General features: G+C 34.2%; 2 long non-coding RNA genes across 2 annotated transcripts in view; one reads left to right on the top strand and one right to left on the bottom strand.

Annotated features, from left to right (window-relative positions):
• The window catches only part of LOC118352583 (uncharacterized), a 79,938-nt gene extending 72,147 nt beyond the window's left edge, over nt 1-7,791 (top strand). Inside the window, exon 3 of the long non-coding RNA XR_004809911.2 lies at nt 7,153-7,791. This is a non-coding gene — a long non-coding RNA (uncharacterized LOC118352583). The remainder of the gene's footprint in view (nt 1-7,152) is intronic.
• Nucleotides 1-22,122, bottom strand: part of LOC125753839 (uncharacterized) — a 92,927-nt gene that overhangs the window by 66,713 nt on the left and 4,092 nt on the right. The window lies entirely within an intron of this gene.

The raw sequence follows: 22,122 nt of genomic DNA, 5'->3' as shown, positions 1-22,122 counted from the left end.
AAGAACACAGATTTCAAAGCCAGAATGCCTTGACAAATCCCAACATAGTCATTTAACACTCGTCACTCATCTTTGTGTTTCTGCTTCCACATTTGTAATATGAAGATAATAATGGTATCCAGAACAGAGAGATATTGGCAATAAAGGAATCAGTATATTAAGTGGCCTAGAATATTACCTGGCAACTAGTAGATACAGTGTAAATGTTAGATGCTATTAATATTATTGAGGGTAAGTCCAGCACTCTTGAACTTTTGTTAAAAGGAGTATTTAAGAAAACACTGAAGTTTTACCATGGAAGATTTCATTTAGCCCTCTATTTCATTTTCTTAAATATTTGATCAATTCTATATTTCTAATTAATATATTTAGAAAAAAATAATATATTTAGAGATTGATTGTGGTGATTTTTAATAATGCAAGCAACTTCCCTTCATGAAAAATCCTTCACTGATCTTTCAACTTTTAATTGAAACAGGTTTGAATTTTATGGGCATTTCTCCAGTGAGATTCTTAGATTTTACTTTCTACCTCCTCTTCATTGATTCTATAGGTCTAGTAAATGTGCCTAAAGGTAAACAACAAAACTGAGGAATTGAGGTGAAGGAAAACACGTAGTCTGAATAATCATATAGCAGAAGAAAAAATATTGTTTTATTTTCCTTTCCAGAGCATTTTAAATGCTAATATTCTTTAACATTTATCTTTCTAGCATCTCCTAACAACAGATAATAGTTTAAATAGCAAGACTACAAACTAGATCTGAAATTTATTTTTCTAAATACTTGATATTAGTTTTCTTTGCCAATTACTTTATGAAATAGACATATGCTTGTTTTTGCTTTTTTTTTTTTTTTTTAATTTATTTATGATAGTCACACAGAGAGAAAGAAAGAGGCAGAGACATAGACAGAGGGAGAAGCAAGCTCCATGCACCGGGAGCCCGACGTGGGATTCGATCCCGGGTCTCCAGGATCGCGCCCTGGGCCAAAGGCAGGCGCTTAACTGCTGCGCCACCCAGGGATCCCCTTGTTTTTGCTTTTAATGAATTTGAGAAATAACTGAGTATCTATGTATACCAAGTATTAGAGCTACAATGAATAGAATATCATATAATTAGTAAAAAAGTGATAGGCACGGGGCATTTTGTAGTGGTGGAAAGTGAAGCACAGTACTAGTGAAACAGCAGGACAATTCAGGATTTGAATTCCAGCAACTTAGCCATCTGTGCATTTAACCCCTATTCTATACGGCCTCCTGGTGAATAGCAGAGCCATTTCATTGCATAATTTTAGAGTTATCTTTGCCATTGAAGTCCGTGTAAATGATATTTCCCAGGAAATATTTTATGTTACACAAAATATTTTTCATAGTTCTTAGGTCGTGTTACAACAATAACATTAGCTCTTTTTGAAATGATGGGAAAAAAAGTTATCAGTAATATAATTTTTAATAAGGACAAGGATGATTTTCACTGCTAATAATAATGATAGAATGAGGGGCACCTGGGTGGCTCAGTCAGTTAAGCATCCAACTCTTGATTTCAGCTCAAGTCATGATCTCAGAGTCAAGAGATTGAGCTGCATGATGGGCTCCATGCTCCATGTGGAGCCTGATTGGGATTCTCTCTCTCCCTCTTCCTCTGTCCCTCCCCAGTTTGTGCATGCTATCTGTCTTTCTCTCTCAAATAGTGATGATGGTGATGATGATGGTTGAATGCCATTGCTCTGAATGGTTTGTTTACCTAGAATAGTAAAAGAAAAATTTAAAGGAAATGTTTCAATAGACAATGAACATTATTTATAGCTGAATCCAAGTAAAAGAGTGTGCTGCTTCTGCTGAGTAACACAAGAATATCTTCTCAATGCTTATAATGTGCTCAAAAGCTCCACATTTTGCTTTTTATTTCTGCTAAATAATTCCTGGAAAGAATTCCAAAATTACTAAATATTCATTTTCATGTTGTGTTCTGATCCCAAGTTCATAAAAAGAAAGATTTGACCAAAAATATTCTAATCACATGTAATGCCTTCTATTCTGTCTTTAATATTCATAAAGACAGTCTGATCTCTGACCTGATTCTTGCATTGATCCAATAGGCATCAGAGAAACCAATGTTCATAAAAATAATATGATGGAAGACATTTCAACCTGATACTGAATTTAGTGAATACCATTTGGGGTTTCTTTGCACCTTTCTCTGACTCATCAAGCATTCCTGGAGAAAGAATTGAAGTAGGAGAAGGAAGGTGAATATTAGCTTCATACATTGGTAGATGTATGAAGATTGTTGATACTACATTCTAATTATAGCCACATCAAAATTCAGGAAAAGAATAGAAAAGAAAAGCCCTCTGGTTCTCAATTTCAAAATGTGTTTCTTTGGAAATATAATTCGCTCTTAAACTCTTCTATATGCTATCTTTACCTTTTAAATTTTCATCTCTAATAGTTGTATGTACTGACCACTTACTAAGTGCTTATAACAATATGCTGAGCAATTTGCAAACATAATTTATTGAATATCTTTAGCCACAGTGTAGTTTTCAAAGCATTTCCTAAAACATAATCATATTTGATTCGGACTGCAATCTTGTTAAAGTGGAAAAATAATTATTATAATTTCACAAAGGAAATGGAGACAGAAAAATCTAGTGATTTGTTCTAGATCACACATTTGTAAGCAGCAGAGGTGAGAATCAAGCTGTCTTCTCAACTCTAAGGCAGTTTCAACACAGGAAGAGGCAAGATCTTTCATTTCCAAAACAAAAGTTTAAATTACATTATTTTAATTAGATTTTATTTATTTATTTCTTTTAGAGAGAGAGCAAAGGGGGGCAGAGGGAGATGGGGAGAGAGAATTTCAAGCAGACTCGATACTGAGCACAGAGGCCAACTATGGGGCTCCATCTCACAACTCTGAGATCATGACCTGAGCCAAAAACAAGTCAGAGTCTTAACCAACTGAGCCATCCAGGTACGCTTAAATTACATTTTTAAGACCTTTCTGTTTCTTATATACTTTATATATCCAAAAGTATATTCTTGCAAGGATACAGATAGTACCCTAGACATTAGGGCCGTATGCTTTTCATTTCGTATGCCATACGTTTTTATTGTTCTTCATAAAAGTAACCGGAACAATAGCTACATAGATTTAGAGCTATTTATCTTAGATTTTCACATTTCTCTCTCCCATTGCACATAATTTTGTTAATAGAATATTGACTTATCAAGTATTTAGACTGTAAACTATGAAGATGGAAACCATGAGAATATTTTATTCACAGTTTTATTCCCATGATAAAGCACAGTGCCTGGCACCTGATAGACATTCAATTAATATTTAATTAATTTCGATCAAAGTAATTTAGTTTCATAAAAGGGACAGCAAGTGATAGTGGGGAACATGGGAATGTATTTGCTATGAATCCCTATCAGCAGTACCTATGTATTTAAAGGCTCATAGAAGTGGATTATTCAGTCTTCATTATCTACTTTTCATTTGATCTATTATTAAACTTAGGAACTGAGTTGACTCGGCTTAGCACCTATTGTGGGAAAACAGTGTCAAAAGCTCTGATTCACAAAAAATTCAGATCAACAAAAATAATTGTGTGATAAGAATTATTAATTCATTTAATAAATATCTATGAGTGACTATTATGGACTGAGAAGACTCAGAGGTAAACCAAATCCCTTGCTTCATGAAGTGTAGAATCTGGTAATAGAGGCAGATATTAAACCTATAAAGTAATGAATGTGTAACAGATCAGTCAGAGACAAATGTAGGAAGAATTCTAAAGCAGAAGGGAACAAATAATGATTTGAGGGGTGTAGTGGAGGGCTACGTAGCCAGATTGTTCAGAGGCATCCTCTTCTGGGAGTAAGTAAGGATGTTTCCATTAGCAGAAGTTCTCAGTGGGGAGACAGAAGAGAGGTGAGGTTTGGAGTGGAATGATAACACTGGTGCCAATGCAGCAAATGATGTGTGGTGTCCAATTCAAGGTGCACACTCTTGGTTTCCACTCTCTCCCCCATGGAGCTGAGAACTAATGGCTGAAAACAATGGTGTCCTCTGTGAATTCAAGTTAGTAATCATTAACTTACTCTTATTTCTTAGAAAAAGGCAAGTGTGCACAATGTTTCTTTCCATGCATATGACTCATCTCCTGCACTCCGATCAACTTACTTTAATTATAATAGCTTTTTGTGGAGTGCATGAAAGAAGTAAAGAGATTCACATAGTTCCAAAAGTTTTATCCAATGGTTTGGGTCAAGACTCTTTTTTTTTCCAAATGTTTTTCCAATTGACATTTTTTTTCCAAATGTGTCTTTGTATACCTGGTAATTTTCAATTGGATGCCACATATTGAGGATTTTTTAAAAGTGCTGAATATTCTTGAGTTAAAAAAAAACACTTTAAACTTTCCACTAGGGTGCAATGAAGTTACTTGGAAACGGCTTTTCCTTTTAAGGCTTGGTTTCAAACACTGTTATGTGGACTAGAACAACTGTTAGTCTTGGGCTAATTACACTCCACTACTGAGGCAATAACCTTCTAAGTACCTGATACTTCATGTATTATGATGTTTTTTCTACTCTTGCTAGTGAGAAACAAACAATTCCAGGCTCTATTAAACTCCAGGGATTATTGTGCTTTCTTTTTAAATGGCTTTTTCTCCCACCTTGAATAATTCCTCACAAATACATGCTGGTCAGTATTCAGCTGATGATTCAAAGGGCAACCTCTACGGTTCTCTGTGGCTCTCTTTCTGTGCTGATTCTCTCTCTGTGGCATTCTGCTCTGTGTAGTCCACCCACCTGGACACCCCCATATACCCAATTCTATCACATCAATTTAGGAAACCTACTTAGGCTCTCTCTGGAGTCCTCTCCCAGTGCTGTGGCTAGAAATACCTCTAAGAAGAAAAGCCCCAAGAAGGAAAAAGGAGGGGGGACAATTGTGGGGAAGTTTCCTCTCTCATGTGATTATTTTTGTGCACTGCCTGCTTGTGCAATGTCTGAAAACCACTATTTCATATCTTTTAGTTATTTAAGATAGAAGGGTTAATCTAGTTCCTTTTATTCCATTTTGGCCAGAAGTAGAAGTTGGCTTCCAAAGTTTTCGGGTTGTATTTAGGAAGAAGAATTATAGCAGATTAAATGAGGTGAAATGATTGTGTTGACCACAGTTAAAATGTAAGACTACAATGATCATTTGGAAGAAAAGAAAACAAAAAAAAAAAAAATTAAAAATTAAAAAATAAAAAAATCAACAACAAAAAAGAATGATCATTTGGAATTAGGTTTTGGGGAGTCTTAAGGCCTGGTTTATGGGGCTTTGACTCAATATTTAAGTAGAGGGAAGCCAATCACAGCTTGAATAGGAAAGTATCATGACAAAAGCAATGATTTAGAAGGAATCACTTATTAGTAACACCTGGAATGGCATACATATAGTGTGTGTATATGTGTGGGTATGTAACACAATATTATAATAACCCAGACACATAGGATATTTACTTACATAACTCATACCTAACAACATGAAAACAAAAATACAAACAGGGTAACATAAATAATGCCCCACAGAATCAGGATTGCTGGCTGTGGGCAAGGATGTGGAGAATAAAAGAAACTTGAGGGGCATCTCTCCCAGAGATTTGGTTCATTTCTTTTCAATCAAAAGAGAGCTCAGATAAGAAACTGGTCACAACAGTAAACTATTTATAAGAGACAGGTTTCTGGCTCATGTTTTCCAACAATATAGATGGTATTAAATATTACAAAACCACATATTATAATTTTTTAAATAGGAGTCTACAAAATGATAAGTAGGTTTCTAAATACTGGACATAATTATAGCTAATCAAATTTGCATTTCATTTTAACCATGATATGAGTGTCTGATCTGCCATTTCCTGGTGGTCTCCACTCATTAATTCACTTTAAGGAGGACTGATTCAAAGGTGAAACCTAATCTCTGTAGGCAGTTCAAATCGACAATGTATACATTCTGTGTGAAGAAAATATGTGAAGCAATGAAAGCATTCATAGCTAAAAAGTTAATTTTAAGTTTTTTCTAAGTTGATTCTGTAGCCCCACCGAAGAACATAGGGATATCAGTCTCTCTGTTTAAAATAGACCTAGTATAGTCTATGTCTATTCTTGCCATGGATGAATCTTTCAGGAAATACATGAGCATTTAAAACAGGAACTTCCACAGAAGAGAGAGAAATTCCAACTACAGAGACAGAGACTCTGAAATTAGTAATAATAATAATAATAATAATAATAAAAGCTAATGTTTATTAATGAATACCACATGCAAGGCACTGTGCTATGATGCCATTCCGCATACTTGGTCATATTATATCCTCACTCTATGAGACAGGCACAGTTTCTTAACCTCTCTAGTTTCAATATACACACCTATAACATTCAGGTAAAAATAAAACACTCTTTTAAATATCATCCTGGGAATTAGAAGATTTAGTCTCACATAAACCTTTGGAACAATTATAGTATATAATAAATATTTAATAAGTGTTACCCCTAAATATTATTATCCTCCACCTTACAGTTACAGAAAGTAAGGCAAAAAAATTTTAAATAAGTTGCTCTAGAAAGGGATCTGAATTGTCTGGGGAAAAATGCCCACTGCATAGCTCATTGGCAGATAGTAATCAATTAATTACTGTTTACCTTGAATCCCTGGGGATAAAAGTGATGGCCTCTGAGGGTTGAGGGGCGCAGTAGGATGGGCTGCACTTCAAGTTCAGTATGCTGCAGCTTGGGGAAGACAGCCCTTCAGTGGCCTAAGATTCAGTGTGTCTTCATTTTCAAGTCACAGTCAGGTGCAGACACAGCTCATCCTGCCACAGTAAAGTCACAAAATGCACTGCAGTGGGAAGCCCCAGTCCTCCTTCCGCAGTCTGGGAGGGAATGGAGGTCATGATTTTACAGCTACCTGATTTGAGCCTTGGTACTCTTTCCCTAGTATGCATGAGATTCTATGGTATGTGAACAGAATGGACTGGGTTTCAGAACAATTTATAGTGACTTTATCAATTCTAATATTTGAATACCATTTAATGCTTCAATTATGATATATCCTTACCTCTGCCTTAATTTTTCTTTTTCCCACAGAAAGAAAGAACTCAAAAGCAATTTCCCAAAGAAGATGGAACATGAAAAGCATTGAAATAATCTCAACATCATCTGTTGCTGTACTTTGTACTTTAGATCCTAGTAGGGACTCAAGTTTTTTGTCTATTTGGTCTTCCTTGTGGGATAAGAATTTGAGGAAGGAGATATCTCTGCCTCAGGATTGCTACATTGAGAATCACTCACAAGAGACCTCAACCAACATAAATCTCTTTGCAATGAGCTCTAATCCAGAGAATGGAACTCTATAACAAGGTCAGAAGGTTGATTCAACTGCCTTGAAATCAATGACCCTGTATATTTTCCCAGGGAATGTTAAATTTTGTACTCGGGGCGGTGGGGGGTGGGGGGGGGGAACACTGTTTAAAATTACTTTCCTCTAAATGTAGGAGGCAATTTAGCTGACCTTAGGCTTTTAAAACTTATTCTAATATACTATTCATCTTTCAAGCATATTCCTCAAAAATTTTACCTATTACACTTAACTTTTTAAAAAACTAGCAAACTGAATTTATTCATGTTTTATCTTGCTGTTTTATTCTGTTTCTTAAATATCATTTTCTTTAATTTGTTTTTAAAATCTTCCAGATGGTGATATTTTTCATCTCTTATTTATTCTTAGCTTGTTTTCCAAATTTTCTCTTCATCTCATTTTTTTTTATCATTTTATCTTTCCGATTAAATGAGCCAACTGACATACTTTTTGTGTAATTTCATCGTTTGCTTCCCTGTGATTTTTTTAAACAAATTTATACATTTTTACATGTTATTAAGTTTACTATATCTATTTAACTCTCATTCATCAACTCATATCAACTAGTAGTACATTCTCTTCACTAATCACAATTTCAAATCGACAATGTTTTAAACATTTTGTTTATTTATTCCCTAAGTATACCACAGCTTACTTTCTTCAGTCATTAGTGACTGAAAGTAGGAAAGAGTCAAAATAAAAATTTATGCTCTCTTTTATAGAATGTCAAGACTGATTTCATGTTTATGCTTCATAATAGCTCTACAAAGCAGAGACTAAATTAATATTCAGTCACCCTGTTATTTAATTCACACAATCCAAAAGTCAAATTAACCCACAAGAGAAAAGTAAGCCTAGATCCCACATCAGCTGCAACATAGGGGGTTTGAATTTTCCCAGAAAATTCTATGGAGAGATAATTAAAGAAAGATAATTTGAATAGTAAATAGAATATTTTGCATACTTTAGGTTTGCAGTATATGTCAGTGTCTATCCATTTCTATGTCTTTATATAAAACTTATATAAAATATAATACTGTTCAATAGCAAGAAGAAATCTGATAAATGTTTTGGGGTTAATATTTGACTGAAAGATTCCCAAGCAGGAGGTATTAGTTATTTGAGTATAATTCTCACTGGACACTAGATACTTGGTAACAGGACAAAATTAGTTATTTGTTACTTAGAGGTAGAGACATACTGACCAGTGCATCTTAGGGTTTACTTCATATGACTTCCAGGGCTAGTAGCCTATTGTTAAAAATATTTAAAATCCAAAAATTTATCTCTGAAAATACTTCCAAAGATATATGGGTCAGGAGACTTTGTACATGAAGTTTAATAAACAAAGATATGCTCATTCCTTCACATACTGTTTATGGCTGCTTTGTTGCTATAATGTCAGAAAATTGTAAAGAAAGATTAAATATTAATGAACCCAAACCCCTGTTCTATAATGTGTAGTGAAGCTAAGGAGGGAAATAGAAGGGGGGGTGTTTATTACAATAATGATGGCTTTGTGAAAGCTCACCTGTTGTTCTATTCTATAAGATACATAGAAAAGTATCTTAAATGAAGACAAATAAAGGTGTAATTAAAAAGACTTATGAAGAAGAGTTTTAATAACTAATCAGAGTCCTAAAACTCCAATCATTCTATTTTTCTAAAAGGTCAAAATAATAGGAATATATTTAATGAGTTAGTAGGTACTTCTTTGTCTAATAAACAAAGAAAAAAGATTGTTTAGATTTGATTCTTATTTAATTGTTAAAGAGTATAACATTTTCTTATCACATTTACCAAATATTTATGTAATGTGGCTGAATAGGGCATTGAGGACAAAGAAAGTAAAGGCCATTAAATTTATCTCTCTTAGAAACTAGAAAAATATAGCAACATTCCCCACATCCAGACAAAGAAATCCTTAAAAAGCTTTTCCATGCCATCCAGTGTCTTTTACTGAACTAACTCACCAGTCTGGAATTTCTTATCCCAGAAGCCCCTGCAGTATCCTTATGTAGTTACAGCCCTTCTCATCTTCCTCTGTCACTATGTCAACAGTGACAGCTTCCACAGGGAAGTTCAGAATATTATAAAGATAAGTATAAGATATGACACTTGGAAATCTAGCACACTGACTCCTGAGAACCCCTACAGAAGAATTAGTGGATGAGTAGTGAGAGTGCATAGTCTTAGTCCTCATTCTGTTTTCTAATCATGTGACTTTAAATTCACAGTTTTAAATTATTTTATCACTTAACTCAATTATAAAATAAAAGAGGACTAAAAGCCTTGTCCTTCATACTAGTGGTTGTGAAAATCAAATTAAATAATGCACATGAAAAAACTTTATCAACTAACAAATGCTGCAAAAATAAGAATTTATAACCATTTGGCGAGGAAAAAAAATAGGGAAGTAAGAATAACCAAAAAATAATGATTTTGAGAATGATAATAAATTCAGAAGGATAACAGGTTTGGAGAAAAAGGTTAAAACTGATGGCAACCTCATAAAAAGTAGACTTTGATATATTCATTCTTAAACATTTCAATTAACATATCACTAAGGTGGGGACAAACCCTGAGTTAGAGCACAATTCTGACTTCTAAGCCAGTACATTTTCCCCTTTACAGTTCCTTTATATCATACTAGCCTGCATTTAAAGAACAAAGAAGAAAAGTTATTATCAATGACAATCCCACTAGATCCAGGTTGAAGACTGGGCATACAGTAGAACAGAGAGTATCATTCAACCTCAGGGATTTCCATTTGTCAATGAATTTGACACCAAGTCTAGAAAGAGAAGAATCCAACCAAAACATTACTATTTGTAAGACAAGAAAAACAGGCCTTATGTTACTTTAGAAAATTCTGTCCTATAATATTGCTGAAGGTGATACAATGAAATTATACTTTTACCAAGGAAGTTAGATTTTAAGCACACCAGAAATTTTGTTTTGATCAGATATATGAAACATGAAGACAAGAGATGGAACATGTATTTTTTAAAGCCTGAGGACTCTAAAACATAGACATACTGTGTAAGCAAAAAACCCATTCATATTTCTTAATCTAGTCCAGAGGTCTGAAAACTATAATTCCTACAGGCCAAATTTGGTTTGCTACCAGATTTGTACATAAAGTTTAATGAACAAAGATATGCTCATTCCTTCACATACTGTTTATGGCTACTTTGTGGCTATAATGGCAGAGTAGCTATGACAAAGATGGTATTGCTCACAAAGCGTAAATTATTCAGTATCTGGCCCTTTATAGAAAAAAAAATTGCTGAGTACTGGTCTAGACAATTTTTAGTCATGAATGAAGAAACAATAATTATTCCTTATAGATCTATTATGTGTAATGCATTGTGCCTGGTAAAGTACATCTCTAGTTCTGCCCATATTTCTTTATTTAATTCTCACAACCATCCTGTGTAATAAAGATTACTGTCTAAACTCCATAGATGAGGAAATTTATATTCAAAAGTCTAAGTAAAACTAACCTAAGATTATACTGTAGTCAGTAGCAGATTCAGGATTCAGATGTCTGTTATTGTTGTTATTATTTGTTTGTTTTAATCTTCATAGATGATGGTCTTTGTTTTTTTTGTTTTTGTTTTTGTTTTTGTTTTTTGTTTTTTGTTTTTTTGGTGATGATCTTTGTACTAAGCTACACTATCTCCCAGAAATTCATGTTTACTAAAAACCAACTTCATAAACTGAGTCATATATGAGTATGTATATGTATGTGGAGGAAATAAAGGATAAGATACAGGAGAAGAAACAGTCACTAAACTTAAAGACTGATCGATGGACATTACTCACTCTGAAGAACCAAACAAAAAAAACATTGAAAACAAAGTATCATTAATATGTAGGATAGTATTATGCAGTCTAACATATGTGTTATTAGAGTCAAGAAAAAAAGGGAATAGAAAATATACTTGAAGTAGGCTGAAAAGTTGCCCAAGTTTACTAAGAAAAATACCAACTTATAAATCTAAGAAGTATAAATATAAAGAAAAATATCCTTATGTATATTTGTCAACTACTAAGCCCATTATCAAACAGCTAAAACCCAAAGATTAAGACAAAATCTTTACTAAGCCCATTGTCAAACAGCTAAAACCCAAAGATTAAGGCAAAATTTTGAAAGCAGAAATGGTACATTGCATGGGGGGGGGGGGAACCATGCAAATGGCAGATCTTCTATGAGAAATAATATAGGTCAGAAGATAACAGAATGTCATCAATAAAATGATATGTGAAGCAGGGATTATAACAAGACTTTTATATGCAGTGAAAATATCCTTAAACTAACATGGAAAATTTAAGACATTTTTCAGATAGAAAATTGAAAGAATTTTTTACTTAACAGGTCTGTAGTGAGGAAAGTATGAAAGACTGTTATTGTTGCTGAAGAGGATACACATTCTATGGAAACTTGATGTGCATGATGGAATAAAAAATACTAAAAATAATTTATGAGTAAATATAAAAACTATATTTTTCTTCTTAATTTCTTTAAAAGCCTAATGGAGTGGCTATCTAAGATAAAAATTCTAACAATCATCATGGGGCTTCTAATATATTATAGTAATATATTTGACAATATCACAAAGTATGGGGTTAAAGCAAACTATACAATAGCTAGATTCTTATATTTCTTGTGAACTCAATATCTGTGAATATCAACTCTTAGGTTCATCATGAAAAGTTAAGAATGTGTATTGCAATCCCTAGAGCAACCAACAAAATATAAAACAGAGGTAAGGTTGAAAATCCAAAAGAGAAATTACTATGGAATACTAATTAACATTAGATTTATAAGATGACAAAAAAGGAGGACTAGATGATTAAAAAAATTGAACAGATGCCTTTTTTGTGTGAGCAGATGGAATAAATAAAAGATAAGCAACAAAATAATAGTTCTACATCTAAATGAATCAATAATTACATTATATGTTAATGAATTTAAAACTCCCAATTGTAAGGGAAAGATTATCAATCTGAATAAAAAAAAACAAAACACAGAATTATGGATATCTACAACTAATGCCTTGTTTTATAAGACAGGCATAACTCAAGTACAAAAAAAAACAAGTAATGATAAGAAAAGAATAATAAAAAAGTATGTCTTTTACATAATGCAAAAATTCTCAAAAAAATACTAACAATCAAGTAATATGTTACATCAACTAGGATTTATTCAGGAATTCAAAGCTGTTTTAACTTCCAAACATTGAATTAAGAAAATATATTGTATTACCAGAATAAAGGAGGAAAATAAATATAATATTATCAACAGTTAAGGAAAAAATTTGGTGAAAAAGCAACAAAAAAATAATATATTTTTTAAAGATTTTATTTATTCATTCATGAGAGATACAGAGAGAGAGGCAGAAACGTAGAAAGAGGAAAAAGCAGACTCCTTACAGGGAGCCCTATGCGGGACTTGATCCCCGGACCTGGGATGGCTCCTTGAGCCAAAGGCAGGGACTCAACCACTGAACCACCAGGCATGTATACAATGGAATACATTGGAATATTCCTCAGCCATTAGAAATGACAAATTCCCACCATTTGCTTCGACGTGGATGGAACTGGAGGGTATTATGCTGAGTGAAGTAAGTCAATCGGAGAAGGACAAACATATATGGTCTCATTCGTTTGGGGAATATAAAAAACAGTGACAGGGAATAAGGGGGAAAGGAGAAAAAAATGAGTGGGAAATATCAGAAAGGGAGACAGAACATGAGAGACTCCTAACTCTGAGAAACGAACTAGGGGTGGTGGAAGGGGAGGTGGGCAGGGGGTGGGAGTGACTGGGTGACGGGTGCTGAGAGGGGCACTTGATGGGATGAGCACTGGGTGTTATTCTATATGTTGGCATATTGAACACCAATAAAAAATAAATTTACAAAAAAATAAAATAAAATAAAACAGATGCTACCACAAGAAAAAAAAAGTATTTTTATAAAATTCTCAGAAAATTCAAAATAAAAGAGAAATTTCCCAGTCTAATTAAAAAAAAAAGTATTTTTATAAAATTCCCAGAAAATTCAAAATAAAAGAGAAATTTCCCAGTCTATTCATGACAAAAAGAATAGTCATGACAAACCTATAGCTAATGTCATATTAATGATGAAATACTCAAAACATTGTTTTTAGAACAGCGCCAAAGCAAAGATCACCATTTCATTACTTAACATTCAGTATTGTCCTGAGAGGGATAGTCAAAGTGAATGTAACTAGGAAAAAAATTAAAATTAAAATGAATAGAAGACATAAAACTTGGAAAGGAAGGAGTAAAATTTTCTCTGTTCACAAAAGCTGTTATTAAATATGTAGGGAAAAATAAATAAATAAATAAATAAATAAATAAATAAATAAATATGTAGGGAAATCTTAGGCATGGGTTAATAGATATTTTCTATAAAGAGCCGGATAGTAAATATTGTGTGTTGTCCAGGCCTCATGGGTTCTATTGCACTTAACTCTTGTGCAGATAACATAGAAAGTATGTAAGTGAATGAGTATGTCCATGTTCCAATAAAACTTTATTTACAAAATCAGTGAGCCAGATTTGTTATATATGCCATATTTTGTCAACTCCTGATCTAAGAAATCTACAAAGCAGCTATTGAATCTACTAAGTACATCTGTCAAGTTTACAGATTACAAGAATTGAATTAAACTTCATTGTATTTCAGTATGATAGCAGGAAACAACTAAAAATGAAGTAAAAATTCCCATTAAGGATATCACTAAAACTATAAAATACACAGGAATACATTCAAGAAAAAGTGAAAGATGTCTGCATTGAAAAGTACAAAACACTGCAGAAATGGAGACTATATTTCCTAGGCTGTGCCTTTGATTCTTGTGATTATTCATTCCAAAAGTGGAAGTCTGTATCTCCTACTCCCTTTCACCCGTTTTGCCCCCCCCCCCCCCCCCCCCCCCCCCCCCCCCCGCCCCACTCCTCACCCTAGCAGCAGGTTTGTTCTCTGTATTTATGGATCTGCTTCTGCTTTTTGTTTGTTTGTTTATTCATTTGTTTTGCAATAGTGCTGTACGGTGACAGACAGTAGCTACACTTGTGAATATAGCATAATGTAGAAACGTGTAGAAATATTATATTGTACACCCAAAACTAATGTAACATTGTGTCAACTATACTCAAAAAAACAAAGCAAAATGACAAATGAAGTTATACTATTTATCAAATGAATAAGTATTTCTAAGATATCATTTCTCCCCAAACTTACTTATAAATTCATTGTACCGGTAAACATAAACCCAGCGACATTTTAGAACATAGAAATGAACAAGCTATTTCTAAAACTTTCTTATTGAAACTTAATGGGCTTAGAACAGCCAAAATAATATTTTTTAAAAAGAATGTAATTAGAGACTTTATACTACCTGACTTTAAGAATTACTATAAAACTTCATTAATCAAGTCAGTACAATACTGGCATAGGATAGTAGAACAAAGGGAACAGAATAAAGAGCCCAGAAATAGACCCACCTACATGTAACCAAATGATTTTTGTCTAAATCCCCAAAGCAATTCAATGGAGGAAATTAAAGTCTTTTAACAAATGGTATTGGCACACTTTCACAATATAGAATAAAAAGACCCCCCCAGGGATCCCCGGGTGGCGCAGCGGTTTGGCGCCTGCCTTTGGCCCAGGGCGCGATCCTGGAGACCCGGGATCGAATCCCACGTCGGGCTCCCGGTGCATGGAGCCTGCTTCTCCCTCTGCCTGTGTCTCTGCATCTCTCTCTCTCTCTGTGACTATCATAAATAAATAAAAATTTAACAAAAAAAAAAAAAAAAGACCCCCCCAATCCTTACCTCACAGTGTGTTCAAACATTGTCTAGATGACTTACATGTCTAAACTTAGAAGGTAAATATTTAATGCTTCCACAATAAAATGTAGGACATTATCCTTATGATGCGGAGATAAGCAAAAGTTTTTTTTTTTGGACGGACACAGAAAAAGCAGTAACCATAAAATAAAAACAATAAACAAATTACAAACATCTGTCTATCAAAGGACACCATTAAGAATGTAAATAAACAAGGCGTGGATTGGGAGAAAATATTTACACGACATAAATCTGACAAAGGATTTATATTTAGAACTCATATGTAATGGGAAGGTTTTATGTTTTTTTTTTTTAAGCTAAAGCATTGAATACCCAGTTCACAAAAGAAAATATTTGAATGTAATTTAGTAAGTACATAAAAATACTTAATATCAATCAGCAGGGAAATAAAAATTACCCCACGATGAAATTACCCCACGATGTCCATAAGACATACTGGAAGAGCTAAAATTAAAAATACTGACAATATCAAGAAATGAGATTGTAAAGCAACTCTCATGCACTGCCAGTAGGAACATAAAATGTTAAAATAATTTTGGAGAAATATTTGACAATTTTTTTTTATTTTGGCAATTTCTAATAAACTTAAATATATATGACTCAGCAATTCTACTCCTAAGTGTGCACACCTCCCCACCCTGCACCTCCCAAACGAAAACATATGCTTTATATCAGCCTTACAGAAAACTACCCAAATATTGGGAAGAATTTTTAAAATATGGTATATCCATGCAGTGAAATATTAGTCGCTATAAAACATAATGAACTACTACCCTAATATGCAGAAGCACAAGTTTAAATTTTATGGATAGATTGAGCAAAATGAAGTCAAATCCAAAGAGTACAAACTGCAATTTCATCTGCATGAAGTTCCCGAATAGGCAAAATTAATATGTGGTGGGAAAAAAAAATCAGAAAGGAGGATGAGGAAACTTTTTAGGGCAAAGAAAATATTCTATATCTTGATAGGATGTGGGTTTCACAAGTGTGCTCATGTGTCAAAACCAATCAAATTGGACACATAAAATTTGTGCATTTTACTGTATGTAAACATTTCCAGATACAAAAAAGAACTGGCAATAATATGGACTCCAGTTTAAGTTTTAGTGTTTACAATGATATTCTACACAAATATAGAAGGGCAAATAATGAAATACTAAACTCTGTGGTTTGGGAGTGGAATTTTATCAGTATGTAGTCATGATTTCTAATATATCAAATATAGAATTATATAAAAATGTGTAGAAAAACACCTTTTCTTAGTTTTAATTTAAATTCCAGTTAATTAACATACAGTATAATATTAGTTTCAGGTGTACAATTTAGTGAGTCAACACTTCCCTGCATCACAATAAGCGTGCTTCGTCATCCCCACTACCTATTTAACCCATCTCCCCACCCACCTCCCCTCTGGTAACCATCACTCTGTTCTCTATAGTTAAGAGTCTATTTCTTGGCTTGCCTCTCTCTCTTTTTTCCCTTTGATCATTTGTTTTGTTTCTGAAATTCTACATACAGGTGAAATCATTTGGTATTTGTCTTTCTCTGACTGACTCTTCTCACTTAGCATAACACACTCTAGCGCCATCCATGTTGTTGCAAATGGCAAGATTTCATTCTTTATATGGCTGAGTAATATTGATATATATATTGATATGTGTATATATATCTCGCAACTTCTAACAAAGTAGATTTAGAGGGAACATACCTCAACATAATAAAGGTCATATGTGAAAAACCCACAGCTAATGGGGAAAAACTGAGACCATCCCTCTACAGTCAGGAACAAGACAGGGATATCCAGTGTCACCACTGTTATTTAACATAGTACTAGAAGTCCTAGCCACAGCAATCAGACAACAAAGAACAACTTTCTATATTTATCTTTTTCTTAGTTCTATCTAGAAGAGATGACATACCAGTTTCAATGAGCATACCCAAATACCATTTAGTTTCTAAATACCATTCTCTATTAAAAGGAACCAAAACTACTTGAAGGATTGAGGCAGGAGAAATATGAATTGAGTCTGGAACATTCTGTTACAGCAGAAGGTAAAGAAGTGCACACACACACAAAAAATGATGAGGCTATCGTAAAGGGATACAGAAGGGATTCTCACTGGCCAGATTCTGAGGAATTTGAACATGAAGATAAATAATAGCTGCAAAAATATAAATCCTTTAATAGAATAAGAAGTTATTAATTAACCCAAATATATAAATAAGGTAAATAAGTAAATAACTAGGAAGAAGAGAAATCTCTTCTTTACAGTGGAATGAATATTAACAAATACCTAATATCCAATAAAGTTGGAAAATCATCAGTGGATGATAAAACTAGTGAGTGAAAATTTGATTACACAAAGGAAACTTGCATCATCTCAAAGTATCTCCATACATATCATTTATTAATAAAGATGAGAAAATAGGAAATTTATAATGGAGAAGCCTGACAATAACCATTTCACTAAGAAATCAAAACTAATATAATCAAAATTGGGAGAAACTTGACATCATAAGCCTCCTTACATGATGCATGGGGAAGAACCTTAAGCCTTACTTCAGTGATATCCTTGATCAAATAAAAAAAACATAATCTGATTCTAAGGAAACATCAGACAATGATCAGAGACATGCAACAGTGTCCTGTACGTTTCAAAAATATTGAGGTCATAGAGACAAAGAAAGGCTGAAGAACTATTCCACGATAAAGTAGACTAAAGAGATTTGATAATTACATGTAATCTATGATCCTGATTGGAATTCTTTGAAGAAACAAAAATGCCAAAAAGAACATTACTGGGACAATTGAACAAAACTGAACATGGACTCTGGAGTAGATGATAGTAAAGTATTACTGTTAAATTTCCTGATTATGATAACTATACTCCAGTTATTTTAGAGAATGTCAATTTTTTAAGGAAAAACACACTAAGATAATTAGGGATAAAAGTTTATGGCATCTCCAAATGGCTCTCAAAGTTTAAAAATGCTGAAAGATAGACATGAAGAAAGAAAATTATAAAGCAACTGAGACAATATGTAAACTATTGACGAATCTGGGAGTTCCTTGTACTATTCTTGTAGCTTCCTTGCAAGTTAGAAATGACATGAAAATAATAAGCTACCTAAGAAGGGCTTCACTCCTTTGTAGCTACTGGAAGCACGTATTAAATGATTATTTTTAAGGTATCTGCCAAGCTCCAACTTTTGCTTTTCTCTGTGGTCCTGCCCCCAAGTCCAATGGGGAAAGTTTCTGGCTGCCCAGTTTACCCTGTACAGGACCTATCTTGGTTACCACTGACTGAATCTACTGAAGACATCTGACCTATACTGTCACTATAATTTTTTCACCAGGAATTTTAAAATGATTTACTTGAGAAGAAATGAATGCCCTTTTGTTCTCAACAGTTGCTTTTTCCCAGAGTAGTTCGGTCCCTCTCCTTCCACCCTACTCATAACTGATTTATCTAAATGGATAGATAGTGATGCTCTGACCTTCATCATTCCTTAGTTCTTTGGGTGTTTTGTTTTTGTTTTTGATTTTGTAGTAGAAGTAAAACCTTGCACGCAAATGGCTCCTATCCCCAGAATTTGTTTGCTTTGTCTTATCCCTCCATGGTGTACATTTCCTGGAGAGACTTTGTCCCTGCAAGGGTGAGACTTGTATTTTGGAGAGGACTTAATTTAGGAGGGAAAGTTGCAGGAGCCCATTTGGCCTTAAATCCAACCCACATCCTCCAATCCAGTCTTCCTAGGAATAAGGCTGATATTTTTGTCTTCATCTGTCTGATTCCTACATCTCTAAAATTGGTTCAGAACCCATAGGGGGAAAGGCGCGTGATTAATTATCACCCTCCAACTGCAACAACTGCCAAGCAATCTCTGCAGGGTGACTGGAAAAGCAGAGAAAAGCAACCTACAGGAAAAGAGATGACGCAGACTCGATAAGCATTGATGAATAGCTTGTTGATTTCTTTTTCTAGTTCCTTCTTCAATTCCACTTATATTTATCTCTCTTCTTGGATTCCAAAGGATACAATATTTCTTTAGAATAAATCTTCCTTTGGGACTTAGACTAGGATCTAAAGAGTCTGAAATAATGCCAGGTTTTATTTTTCCTGCCAGTATGGGGCATTCTTAGATTTATATTTTTGTAAATTTGACAGTAATGGATATTTTACTTATTGATTGCTAGAAAACCAGGTCTCATATTCTTCTAAGAGATATTTAAACTTCAGGACCACAGAGAAAGAAAGGCACATTTGGGGGCAGGCTGATCATAAGCTTGTACTTCAGTGTGCAAATCCTCAGTATCAGCGTCAGAAATGAAGAGAAGAAACAGAAATGCCAATCAAGGAAAGCTGCAGATTTCACTACTGATGGTGAGATCAGAACCCTTTGTCTTGTTCCACTGTCCTGAGTTCTAAAAGTCAAGGTGGAAGGAATATACTTCAAACAGGCCTGAATAGTCTTCATACAATGACAGTACTAGGGGGTGATTTTAGCAGAGAGATGATAAAGTGATTGAAAATTAGTTAAGAATGTGAAATAGGGAACTGGCTGACATTTAGCCATATTTAATGTCTTCTTGAGTCAGTTCTGTGATTGCCTTGGCTGAGTTAAAGGGCATAAAATCACTTCAACTGATGAGATTAGCCTCCCCGGTTTTAAATAGAGAATTAACATTCAGGCCTTCTTTAGGCCTCTTAGATGTGTCAGAAAAGTAAGGTCATAGGGCAAACTGCTACCTCAAAAATTAGGAGACAGGTAGGTATAGAGAATCACAGCTTACTGAAGCAGAAACCTATGAACTGAAAGCTCCACAAGAATCAATGCTGGGATAGGAAAACCTGAACTATAATTGTCAAATTGCTGACAGCTCAGTGTAGACAAGTCTGGGAATTAAAAACCCCAGGAGGACCCAATCAGACAAGGATTCACACTTTTGTGAGTTCTATTTCCAGGAGCTCTATCAGGTCCTCATAGTGAAAATCAGAGAAAAATCCTCTAGTGCTAATGGCAGGGGAAAGGAAAAAGAAACTATTACAAATATGTCCAGGATGTCCTTCAGGAGATGAATGGATAAATAAACTGTAGCACATCCAGAAAATGAAAAATTTTTAGTGCTAAAAGGAAAATGAAAAAAGAAATATTATTCACTGCTAAAGAGAGATGAGCTACTAAACCATAAAAGACCTGGAGGAAACTTAGATGCTCATTATTAAGTGAGAGAAGCCAATCTGAAAAGGCTACATATGGTGTGATTTCAACCATATAACATTCTGGAAAAGTTAACAAGTTTAGTGGCTGCCAAGGCTTAGAGAGGAGGGAGAGATGAACAAGCAAAACACAGAGGACTTTTGAGGGAGCTAAACTAATCTGTATGATACTACAGTGGTGGATGCATGTCATTATACATATTTCAATTCCCCATGGAATGTACAACACTAAGAGTGAACCTTAATGTAAACTGGACTTTGGGTAGTGCTGTACCAATGTAGATTCATCAATTAAAATAAATGTACCACTGTGGTATGGAATATCAACAGTAGTGGAGCTAGTGGCATACGGGGACTTGGAGATATATGGGAACCCTCTTCATTTTCCATGCAATTTGCAGTGAACCTAAAAGTCCTCTAAAATATAATGTTTATTAATTTATAAAATGAAAACAACAGAATTCAAAAAAGTCAAAGTGGTTAAACAGTCATTTGTTCAAGCAAGAGTGATTGGTATTCATTTAATATAATCACAAAAAAGATGGCAGCAGAAAATAATGTTCCGGGGTTAGATGTGCCTGATTGGAGAATGGAGTGTTTTCTATTTGAGGTGTAACCAAGTCTCCTTTCTGTTACATGTAAGACAGCTGGTACAAATCCATGCAGAAATTTCTTGCCTGTGGCAATGCTAAAAATTGCTCCAATTTTATAATCTCTACAATGATAAACTTGATGTTTCTAGTTTACAGTCTACATTCTCAAGGACAAAACTGTTCTCAAATAGTCAATATTGACATACACAAAAATCTTTCTTTCCATCTTTTTTTTCTTGAAGAATGGAAAAGCTACACACTTGGAAGGAACCACCACACTTGGCTCATTGATTAGCTGTGCTGGCTCTATTGTACATGATTCTGAAAAAAACTATCACCCCATGACACAATCCCAGTGAAGGGAAACCTCCTTGCATATTTCTAGAGTATCAGTGGGGAGCTTTTGTGTCCCTAGGGTATCCATTCTAGATTAAAACCTAAAGGCAAACACACCATGTTGAGAGACCCCAGCATATGAGGGAAATATCACAAATAGGTGGTTCATGTAGTCGATCTCTCTTTGGTGAACCAAGGGATTATTCAACTGAAGAGGTTCCTTCCTATAAGACCCAAATCTCTAGGGTAAAAATCATATCTTCATTTCATGGTTTTCCTTCAATCTGAAACCCATATAAATCTAGACATATATAAATACTAGGCCCATAAATGCCACATCTGGGTTGTCTCCAACACATTGCCAGTATCAGGATAAGAAAGAAACTATTTTCTGTGGCACTTGAAATTCTTGAGTTAAGGACCCCCAAAGACGGAGTACTTCATATCCAGGTATTGAGATATTTCAACCTAATGAAGTTAGTTATTATTCCTGAACACCTCTTAGGTTGTAACTTGCCTGAAAGTTTAACTTGGGTCAGGTGAAGTGAAACAGAAATGTATTTATCGATTAGCAAATTTCCTTCTTCCCCTATACCCAGCTCTCTGACTCTCTCAGCAATAAGGTAGAAATGTTATGCTATTTAC

The sequence above is a fragment of the Canis lupus genome, chromosome 27 (genome assembly GCF_003254725.2).
Source record: "Canis lupus dingo isolate Sandy chromosome 27, ASM325472v2, whole genome shotgun sequence".
Lineage (NCBI taxonomy): Eukaryota > Metazoa > Chordata > Mammalia > Carnivora > Canidae > Canis > Canis lupus.
Note: the sequence above shows the minus strand (reverse complement) of the source record. Positions and strands in the feature narration are given on the sequence as shown.